Consider the following 11670-nt stretch of genomic DNA (forward strand, 5'->3'; position numbering starts at 1 on the left):
TTACTTGTGCTAAGGCTTCAGAAAGACCTCATTTTAGCTGCTTTCAGGAATAAGCATAACTGTTGTGGGCAGAGGTTTAGGCATGGTACTGGGTTAACAAAAGTTTCTCCTTACACACCCAACTGAGCAGAGACAGGAGCTGCCTTTGGGAGAAATGTTGGGAGAAGACTGATAAGCTGGGTGCGGGAAAGGGAGCAGAAAGCTCTTTTGAGGAGGGGGATGCTGAATCCCACCTTTCCTCCTTTGTACCTACGATTGTCCTTGTTTTGACCCAGGCCATAGCTGCCTTTCAGCATGCTGAAATTAATTCAGTAATTTTGTGGAGCAAGTGTATACATGGGATCATCTCCCCACACCCCTTGGTCTAAAGAACTGCATTCCAAGAGCAATGGAAGCAGATGTAGTAACTGAGCAGAACAGCTCCCTATTGCTCTGTCACATGACATTTGCCTACCATGAAATTATTGCATTGCAACATATGTCTTCGATGACTGATTCCTAAATTGAAAAGCTATTAGGACACTTATTATCCAGCTTACCATTTTGAGTATAATTGATGCTACTGATCAGCTCTTGCTCACTTCAGAGAGAGAGTGTGAGCGCACGTGCGCCAGCCCGCCCACCATCTTCTTACGTTGGCCCTATGTGCACACTTGCACCATGTTTCCCCCACTGACACTTGTGCAGTTCCATTGGATTCAGTGGCGTTGAATGAAACAGAAAACTTTGGCTCACTGAGTATAATAAAGTAGAAAGAAAAGGAGTACTTGTGGCACCTTAGAGACTAACAAATTTATTAGAGCATAAGCTTTCGTGAGCTACAGCTCACTTCATCTGCTCACGAAAGCTTATGCTCTAATAAATTTGTTAGTCTCTAAGGTGCCACAAGTACTCCTTTTCTTTTTTCAAATACAGACTAACATGGCTGCTACTCTGAAACCTATAATAAAGTAGGACTCCTTGAATTTTTTTTTTAATTTCCAAAGTTCATTAATTAGTCAAATTCAGAAAACACTCTTTTATCTATTGTATGTATCACGTAAGATTCAGAGTAAGTAAAGGAAAAGTACATTGTTACTTCCAATTCAGCCTAGTACTCACAAAACATTTCTGCAGTTGATGGTTAGAAATAATAAAAATGGCCATACGGGGTCAGACCATCTAGCCTAGTATCCTGTTATCCAACAGTGGCCAATACCAGGTGCTTCAGAGGGAATGAACAGAACAGGTAATCAAGTGAGCCATCTCCCGTTGCCTATTCCCAGCTTCTGGTCAACAGAGGTTAGGGACACCATTCCTGCCCATCTTGGCTAATAGTCATTGATGGACCTATCCTCCATGAATTCATCTAGTTCTTTTTTGAACCCTGTTAGTCTTGGCCTGTGTGTTTGTGTGAAAAATACTTCCTTTTGTTTGTTTTTAAACCTATTAATTTCATCTGGTAACTCTTAGTTCTTGTGTTTAGAAGAAGTAAATAACACTTTTATTTACTTTCTCCACACCAGTCATAATTTTATAGATGGCTAAGGGAGGATATGATAGAGGTCTCTTTTCCAAGCTGAAAAGTCCCAGTCTTGTTGTTTGCTCCTCATATGGAAGCTGTTCCATATCCCAAATCATTTGTTACCCTTTTCTGTATTTTTGTATCATGGTTGTCCTTGCCTAGAAAGGCAGATGGAAATTTAATGTTTGTGAGATGTTCAGATACTAAGGTGATGAACATCACAGCAAAGCTTATAAGTGTGTGGGGGGGAAAAAAACCAAAATGAGGAGATGTGGTTAGTTAGCAAAGGAGCCCTTACTGCCATGGAAACAACTCCATCCACCCCGAAAACAGGATGAATGGTTATCCCTTTGCCAATGTCACAATCACTTTTGCTTTCCCCCTCTCCTACTATATTTGTATGATTTTAATCAAGTGTACATAAAATACTGATCTAAATTTTGATGTGCAGTGAAACTGATTACTGGTTACTAGTAAAACCTGAGAAGGGAAAAGTGAAGTTGATTTTGCTATTGCCACAGGAGAATATGATCTTATCTTCGAAATAACAGTGGGTTGGGAACTAGTATGCAGAAATCTGGTAATCGGAACAGTCTTAAAATAGAGCTTTTTTGAAAAAAATCCATTTTATATATTTATTTATGCATGCATGCATGTTTGGACAGCCTCTTGTTATTGCTTAAAATACTCATTTTAAGTTGCTAGAGTGTCTTTAACAGGAGCATTTGTTAAAGCTCTCCTGTTACCTCAGACTTTAAACATGCCCATACATCATAGCAACAAGTCTTTAAACTACTGTCTCTATTCACTGATGTGATAATTTAAGAGTTTAGCTATCCATTCTGTATTTTAGTCAGGGTACATCTCCCAAATATTTGGAGAAGGCAAATCCTTAATGTCAAACACTTTTCTAGTTTAACAGAATAATTTATTGGCTCTTTCTGTATTTGTTTACTCCCTTAGCTCTCTGTAAATGCTTATTCTGATTTAAAAATCAGCTTACGTTTGTAACAAATTTCTATTGAAACAAGAAAAGGAGTACTTGTGGCACCTTAGAGACTAACAAATTTATTAGAGCATAAGCTTTCGTGAGCTACAGCTCACTTCATCGGATGCATTTTCTGTTGATCACAGTATTGAGTAATTTGTTCTACAGTGGCAGGGCTAACGCTTTTATTTATTTTGGCACATTTCTCAGTATTTCTCCTCCCTGCTGTGCAAATATACAGAGAGCTGCTGTGGAGGAAGATCCCAGTTTTCATATGCCTGTCTCTGAAAAATGTCAGATCCCAACCAGTGGAAATACCATTAGGAAGCATTTGCTGAGGTAACTAATAAAGGCAGAATGGTCTCTGTAAGATATTAGTATGCAAGTCTGGTAGAACAGACAGGCAAAAATGGACTAAACATTGCAATAGTGTTAGAAATCACCACTGTTAGGTTTCTTGCCCAGGGGCTAATAATTATCGTGGAAGGTGACGAAGCTCAGTTTGTTGATGCAAAGTATTTGTGGGCCCCCCCTAATTTCCTAGTGAATGGAATAGCATTTAAAGAAGTCCCCTTTCAGTGCATCAGTGTGGCATATTGAACAGGTCGGTGATCCAGAGCACAGTAGCTCTGTCTTTCAAAATCTTAATTAACAGAATATTCAGAACATAAGTTGTGTAGCAGAGTCACTGTAAGTACAGAAAGCTGGACCTGCTGATGCAACAAAACCAAGGTGGCCTGAGTTTGTCTGGTTTTGCATGGCACTGTGCTTGTTGAGAGCAAAGAATGGCTTAGCGGTTGAGGACCTGGTGGGAGATGAACCAGGAACTCCTGAATTTAATCCTGGCTCTGGAACACATTTTCTCTGTGGATTTGTGCAGGTCAACTTCCATTTCCCTGTCTGTAGAATGGGAATAATGCCCACTTCATACAGTTGGGAGAATGAATTAGTCAATGCTTGTACTGATCTTGGAAGATGAAAAGGGCTATATAATAGCTCTGTATTGTTAAAGTGCCTTGCATCTTGCTCTGTGCACCTGGATTCGTGCACCTAGATTTTTTTCAAATGTTTACAAAGTGTAATGTGTCAGTTTATACAAAGCAAATTAATGCATGCTGAAGAAAGAGGTCAACATATTGATGTGGATTTTCTGTCTATTCTGACAGGTTTCAGAGTAGCAGCCGTGTTAGTCTGTATTCGCAAAATAAAAAGGAGTACTTGTGGCACCTTAGAGACTAACAAATTTATTAGAGCATAAGCTTTCGTGAGCTATAGCTCACTTCATCGGATGCATTTGGTGGAAAAAACAGAGGAGAGATTTATACACACACACACACACACACACACACACACACACACACACACACACACACACACACACACACACACACACACACACACACACAGAGAGAACATGAAACAATGGGTTTATCATACACACTGTAAGGAGAGTGATCACTTAAGATAAGCCATCACCAACAGCAGGGGGGGGAAAGGAGGAAAACCTTTCATGGCGACAAGCAAGGTAGGCTAATTCCAGCAGTTAACAAGAATATCAGAGGAACAGTGGGGGGTGAGGTGGGAGGGAGAAATACCATGGGGAAATAGTTTTACTTTGTGTAATGACTCATCCATTCCCAGTCTCTATTCAAGCCTAAGTTAATTGTATCCAGTTTGCAAATTAATTCCAATTCAGCAGTCTCTCGTTGGAGTCTGTTTTTGAAGCTTTTTTGTTGAAGGATAGCCACTCTTAGGTCTCTGATCGAGTGACCAGAGAGATTGAAGTGTTCTCCGACTGGTTTTTGAAGGTTACAATTCTTGACGTCTGATTTGTGTCCATTCATTCTTTTACATAGAGACAGTCCAGTTTGGCCAATGTACATGGCAGAGGGGCATTGCTGGCACATGATGGCATATATCACATTGGTAGATGCGCAGGTGAACGAGCCTCTGATAGTGTGGCTGATGTGATTAGGCCCTATGATGGTATCCCCTGAATAGATATGTGGACAGAGTTGGCAACGGGCTTTGTTGCAAGGATAGGTTCCTGGGTTAGTGGTTCTGTTGTGTGGTGTGTGGTTGCTGGTGAGTATTTGCTTCAGATTGGGGGGCTGTCTGTAAGGAAGGACTGGCCTGTCTCCCAAGATCTGTGAGAGTGATGGGTCGTCCTTCAGGATAGGTTGTAGATCCTTGATGATGCGTTAGAGAGGTTTTAGTTGGGGGCTGAAGGTGATGGCTAGTGGCGTTCTGTTGTTTTCTTTGTTGGGCCTGTCCTGTAGTAGGTGACTTCTGGGTACTCTTCTGGCTCTGTCAATCTGTTTCTTCACTTCAGCAGGTGGGTATTGTAGTTGTAGGAATGCATGATAGAGATCTTGTAGGTGTTTGTCTCTGTCTGAGGGGTTGGAGCAAATGCGGTTATATCGTAGCGCTTGGCTGTAGACAATGGATCGAGTGATATGATCTGGATGAAAGCTAGAGGCATGTAGGTAGGAATAGCAGTCAGTGGGTTTCCGATATAGGGTGGTGTTTATGTGACCATCGCTTATTAGCACCGTAGTGTCCAGGAAGTAGATCTCTTGTGTGGACTGGTCCAGGCTGAGGTTGATGGTGGGATGGAAATTGTTGAAATCATGGTGGAATTCCTCAAGAGCTTCTTTTCCATGGGTCCAGATGATGAAGATGTCATCAATGTAACGCAAGTAGAGTAGTGGCATTAGGGGACAAGAGCTGAGGAAGCGTTGTTCTAAGTCAGCCATAAAAATGTTGGCATACTGTGGGACCATGCGGGTACCCATCGCAGTGCCGCTGATTTGAAGGTATACATTGTCACCAAATGTGAAATAGTTATGGGTCAGGACAAAGTCACAAAGTTCAGCCACCAGGTTAGCCGTGACAGTATCGGGGATACAGTTCCTGACGGCTTGTAGTCCATCTCTGTGTAGAATGTTGGTGTAGAGGGCTTCTACATCACAGACCTAAGAGTGGCTATCCTTCAACAAAAAAGCTTCAAAACCAGACTCCAAGGAGAGACTGCTGAATTGGAATTAATTTGCAAACTGGATACAATTAACTTAGGCTTGAATAGAGACTGGGAATGGATGAGTCATTACACAAAGTAAAACTATTTCCCCATGGTATTTCTCCCTCCCCCCCCACCTCCCACTGTTCCTCTGATATTCTTGTTAACTGCTGGAATTAGCCTACCTTGCTTGTCACCATGAAAGGTTTTCCTCCTTTTCCCCCCCCTGCTGCTGGTGATGGCTTATCTTAAGTGATCACTCTCCTTACAGTGTATATGATAAACCCATTGTTTCATGTTCTCTGTGTGTGTGTATATCAATCTCCCCTCTGTTTTTTCCACCAAATGCATCCGATGAAGTGAGCTGTAGCTCACGAAAGCTTATGCTCTAATAAATTTGTTAGTCTCTAAGGTGCCACAAGTACTCCTTTTCTTTTTGTCTATTCTGAGGGCATGTTCATTTACAATAATATACATCAGAGAGAACAACTGGATTTTTTTAGAAAGACTTTTAGTGTTCAAGTAAGCAAATAGGGCCGTACATTCTACATTTTCATTCAAATCTTTTGTTGACTTTTTTCCCTATTGTGGGGTTTTAAAATGGGATAATATGTTAAAAGAATTTTTTTCTAGAGGTAGCCAAATTGTTTCAGCTGCTTTTTATTTATTTTATTGATTTAAATGTACAGGCAAATAGTGTCCAATTCTTCCCCAGTTGCTTCTGTCTGATCCCTGCTGCTGCCTGACTGCTTGCTGGCTGCTTTCTGGCATTGTTGCCTCCCCCATGGCTTTTAATAAACAACTTTCCTTACAAAGTCCCTACCAATTCGAGCCTCGCTGCTTCATTCCCACCATATATCTAGCCCTGACTTGTTTTTTATTTCTGTCCCACAGCGGCTAGTTCTGAAACTCATTACGATGCCAAGCTTAAGAAAAAGGAGTGAAATGTTTTCCCTTTAGAACAGTTGATTGACACACTTGCATTTTAATAATGACACATTAAAACCCTGTGTGGAACATTGACTTTATTTACTTACCCCTGCCCCCTCCACTTTTATTTTTTGGTAGTGCTCTTTAGTCTCATTCCTCTTTAGTTACTTTTACATTTTAAGAACCTGAGCCAAAGCCTACTGAAGTCAGTGGTAGTCTTTTACTTCAAAGATGTTGTTTTTGTATTCTGCCCTACATGAGGTACAAAAAGGTACAAGTTACTATAAATTCAGCTTGAAATTCAGTTATTTTTGAGCTTTACTGGGAAGTGATGGGTCTAGTGCTTTTTTTATGTCTCCAGGCCAGGATGCCTCATGATGGAAATTTCTATACAGTGGTGGCATCCAGGAAGCTGCTAGATTTCCTATGCATCCTTTTGATTCATCTCTTGAGAGCCAAGTAGGGAGGTCTTTGAGCATAAGCAACTTTTTTGAGGCCTTTGTTCTGGAGGTTGCCAGATAGGGAACAAGAGAATTTGGAGCCAAGTATTTTGGAATGAGAATTTCTCTGGAAGCAGGGTTTTGAATAGCATGGCGTTTGTGATTGGCTTGTATCCATTCACCTGTTTCACAGTGACTGATCCTCTAACATGATTTTCCATGATTAGTAGTAAATATTTTCAAGCTTTATCTTGTTCTTTATTTGTAACCATGGAAGGCAGGCTTCCCTACTTATTTTCTGGTTTGTACGTATTTATTTGTAAATTACGGTGCAAAGATAACCTGACTTATTGGAGAGGTTTTTTATCACTACCAAAAATTCTCTGCTGCTGTCCAAAATCCATGGAAGACTAACTTTTATGAGACAGAGATGGGCTTGTGATTGAGGGCAGCTAAAAGGAGAGGCAGAGTTTACCTATTACAACTGGCTGATATAAGCTGACATGTGTGATATGTTCTGTTAGAGACAAATAGTTTTAAAAAATGCTGGTTAGAGCTCCTTATCTTTTAACTGAGTAATAACAGAATGTGGTGAAGCGATAGCCCTGTGATAGCAGTGGGCCAGATTCTGCAGCCTGTTAATGGGCGCTTGCAATGAAAAAAGGACTGCATGTTTTGCCAGTCCTAGTACTAGGAACAGGTGAACCCATTTGGATAAAACATTTAATTTGAATCTTTGAATGTCTGAACTGAACATGCATTTAAAGTTCAAAAAAAAATTTAAAAAATCAAAGCATTTATGTTTGGAATGACCAACATTTCCCAACAGAAACTTAGTGTTTGCCTCAGTATTTCTGACCTGATTGAAACCAGGAAATCTGTAAATCTCCCACGATTTCAAGAGCAAAGCAATGTGGATAAACTTCAGTTTAGCATCTGCACTATTATTGGGTATTCAAGTGAAGTAACAGGAATCATAGAATCATAGAATCTCAGGGTTGGAAGGGACCCCAGAAGGTCATCTAGTCCAACCCCCTGCTCAAAGCAGGACCAAGTCCCAGTTAAATCATCCCAGCTAGGGCTTTGTCAAGCCTGACCTTAAAAACCTCTAAGGAAGGAGATTCTACCACCTCCCTAGGTAACGCATTCCAGTGTTTCACCACCCTCTTAGTGAAAAAGTTTTTCCTAATATCCAATCTAAACCTCCCCCATTGCAACTTGAGACCATTACTCCTCGTTCTGTCATCTGCTACCATTGAGAACAGTCTAGAGCCATCCTCTTTGAAACCCCCTTTCAGGTAGTTGAAAGCAGCTATCAAATCCCCCCTCATTCTTCTCTTCTGCAGACTAAACAATCCCAGCTCCCTCAGCCTCTCCTCATAAGTCATGTGCTCTAGACCCCTAATCATTTTCGTTGCCCTTCGTTGTACTCTTTCCAATTTATCCACATCCTTCCTGTAGTGTGGGGCCCAAAACTGGACACACATATGGAAGCTCCACATATGCAAAGCATCTCCCAAAATGTAGAATTGAGTTTCCTAACATCGCCCATAGAATATTAGGGGAATGGATGTAAGATTAATAGCAAAATTGTCCTTTGTGTGTGTGTGTGTGTGTGTGCGAACATGTTTAACAGTTCATATTACAGGAATAAAGTAAAGGAAACACTGGTATTCAGAAGAAGGGAATGCTTCAGAAAAAGGGAAAATCATTTATTGTACACCTAGCTAGTTGTGCCATGCTTTACATTGGGGATGTACAGCACTGCAAACTTCCTAACTACCAGAGGCAATTGGATTATGCCTTGAAGCCTGAGGCTCAATTAATCTTATTTGTAGTTACACAAGCTAAAATGTTACTTCTCACAAAATTGAGCCACAGTGCTTGACTCTCTGCCCTCCTATTAATATTCATGTAAACATGTTTAGGTAGCATGACCAGAACCAATTTGTTTTTTTCTAAAACTTGCCACACAAGCAATACGAAGGCATGAAGAAACTCAAAACACAGGTACATGTTTACTATTTACTAATCAAAAAAATTTGTGATGTTTCTGCCATTCTAAATAACTGACACTATAGTTCCAAGGTGGCAGCTGCTACTTTTTCTTTCGTCTGTGTGACGGCTTTTTGGACCTGGGCATTTAAGATGCTGAATTCCTCCAAGAGGCACTCAGTATCCTGAAGTTCATCCATCATTCAGAATCTTCAACTTCTCAACTCCCTAGAGGTACTCAACACCTTGTCAGATAGGGCTCTTGTTGTTGTATAACCCTGTTATGTGCTATTTTCAGACAGACTTTCCTGGTAAATATAATACTGTGGTGACGTTTCAGATTCATGAAAAGTAATAATCAGGGCTGCAGGCAAAAAGAAGAATCGGGAATATCTTCCACCCATAAGCAGTAGCTCTCTAGCCCTATCTCACTTTGTCTCTGCATCCATTTGATGTTTTTTCTTCTACCCTCATCTTTAGTGGCTTTGTTTTTCTCCCACCCTTTCTTCAGCAATTTCCTTGATTTGTCTTGAGTATGTCTACACTGCAATTTAAAAACTCATGGCTGGCCCATACCAGCGGACTCAGTCTTATGAGTCTTGGACTGTGGGGCTGTTTGACTGCAATGTAGACTTCTGGCTCTGGGACTGTCCCACTGCACAGGTTCCCAGAGTCTGAGCTCCAGCTCAAGCTCAGAAGTCTACACTACACTACAGCCTGAGTCAGCTGGCATGGGCCAGCCACGGGTTTCTAATTGCAGTGTAGATATATCCTTTGTGTCTGTGTCCACCCTCCCCACCCCATGCAGCAGCGTTATTATTATTATTTTTTTTTGTAACTGCTCCTTCCCAGAATAATTGTCCCCACCCATAGGGGTCACTGGAGCACTGTAGAACAACAAACTCTTTCAGATACTTGTTACTGTGCCAGGTTCACCATGTCTCATAAGCAAACACTGAAGTGACTTCAGTTGATAGACTTGATTGTGTTCTCAATAAGCATACTCTAACCCCTGGCTCAGACACAAACATTCTTTACTAGAACTGGCTAAAAGAAAAGGTTGCAAATTGCAACAAGAGATAGAATGACTATACCCTGTGCAGCTCCTCAGGCCTATTATTACTATTTATTTATTTATTCATTCATTTTTTATCATAGTGCATAGCCCTGTCATGGCTCAGGACCCCATTGTGTACAAACACCTAACAAAAAGTGTTTATAACCTCGTGCCTGGGATACTAGGATTCTAGTCCATCCCCCTTTAGTAGGCAATTAGGGATCAGCCTGTAGGCCCCACTGGCCACTGTCTAGTTGTGGGTCCCTCCACATTGGCCATTTGCCATCAGATGTAGTGGTTTTTCAAGTTGCCTGCTGGCAGACTGGCCCATGTGTGGACAATAAGACCCACCCCATAATCCCTGTTCATGCTTTATGCCTGACTTAATACATGGTCCAGTTTTTTCTAGAGTAATCCCTCTGTGACCTGAGATTCCTTGGTTGCCAATGTTTATTTCCAGTTATTGCCCCTTCTAGCCCTCAGTGGACAGCTGTCTCTGTGCTCCTATGAGCCCCCTTCAGGCCTCCCTCTATTCAGCTTTCTAGGGCTTTCTATCCCCAGTCTTTGATGCTGTGTTCAACCTTGTATTCTGCTGTAACATGTGCCAGTCACAGCTGGCTTCCCTGCTGGGTAATGTCTCTTCTCTCACAGGCTGGATGCTGCTGCTGCTGGGTCTCTATTAAGCAAGTGCCCTTCATGAAACAGACTGTTTTTGCAGTGCATGTCTGCTGGCCTGGAGAGGGAACTGGGTCTGCTCCCCCTCTCCTGCTGGCTGTGGCAGGGTGAGATGTGTTACAAATCTGTTCAGCAGATTCATCAGACCAGATTGCTATCCCATTTCGCTGACTTAATTTCTGCCTCCTTCTTTGTCTTCCATGCAGTTTTGCACATCCTCCCATTTCCCTCTCTTCTCTTCCCCAGCCCTCCTCTGTTTTTGCTCTCTGCCCTCTTCATCCTGGTTTTGGCTTCACATCCTCATAAGGGTGCTAGTGTAGCTAGGGACACCTCTGGGCTTCTTTGAGCTTCCTCAGCAGCATTAACAAGTACTACTGCTGCATCTAGTCAGACTTGGTTTTGGGACCTTGTTCACTGAGCTTATACCAGCAAATAACTACCACCAGAGTCTCAAGTAGAAACAGCCAGAGCAATGAGCCATAACTATGTTGAACTGAAATTTCAGGAGATAAGCTTCTGCTTCTTGTTGCAATCATACCTGAGCCTTAGTTCTGGTTCAGCCTCAAACCTGAATCTTACCCTAAATCTAATTCAACCACAGCACCAAATACCATCTCCTCAACACAATATTAATGCTTTAAATGAATGGTTACAAGCAAAAGCTGATGCAGAGTCTACATCACAATATTACACATACCAATATATACAGTTGACTTTTTGCATGAACACGTTAATTTTAGATTATTTTAATAACCACTTGTTTTTAGGGGCACAGTCTAGTATGTCCCTGTGCAAAATAGAGCTGAGTGCTTCTCATATTTCAGTACAAGTATTTTTTCTTTGGTTTATTGGATCCCTATGCATAGGGCCAAGGTGCACCAGGAGAAGGAAAAATACAGGATCCTATAGTAAAGGAAAATTGGTTGGCAGCGACAATCTAGCATAATTTATCCCAGAAGATTTGACTCTTCTCCCCCCCCCCCAGTTTTATTGTCGTCTTACATCTGCTTATAGCTCTATATATTTATTTTTAAATCTTTTTCTACTTTCCATGTGAATTGA

The sequence above is a fragment of the Dermochelys coriacea genome, chromosome 3 (assembly GCF_009764565.3).
Source record: "Dermochelys coriacea isolate rDerCor1 chromosome 3, rDerCor1.pri.v4, whole genome shotgun sequence".
In the NCBI taxonomy this organism is placed as follows: Eukaryota; Metazoa; Chordata; order Testudines; family Dermochelyidae; genus Dermochelys; species Dermochelys coriacea.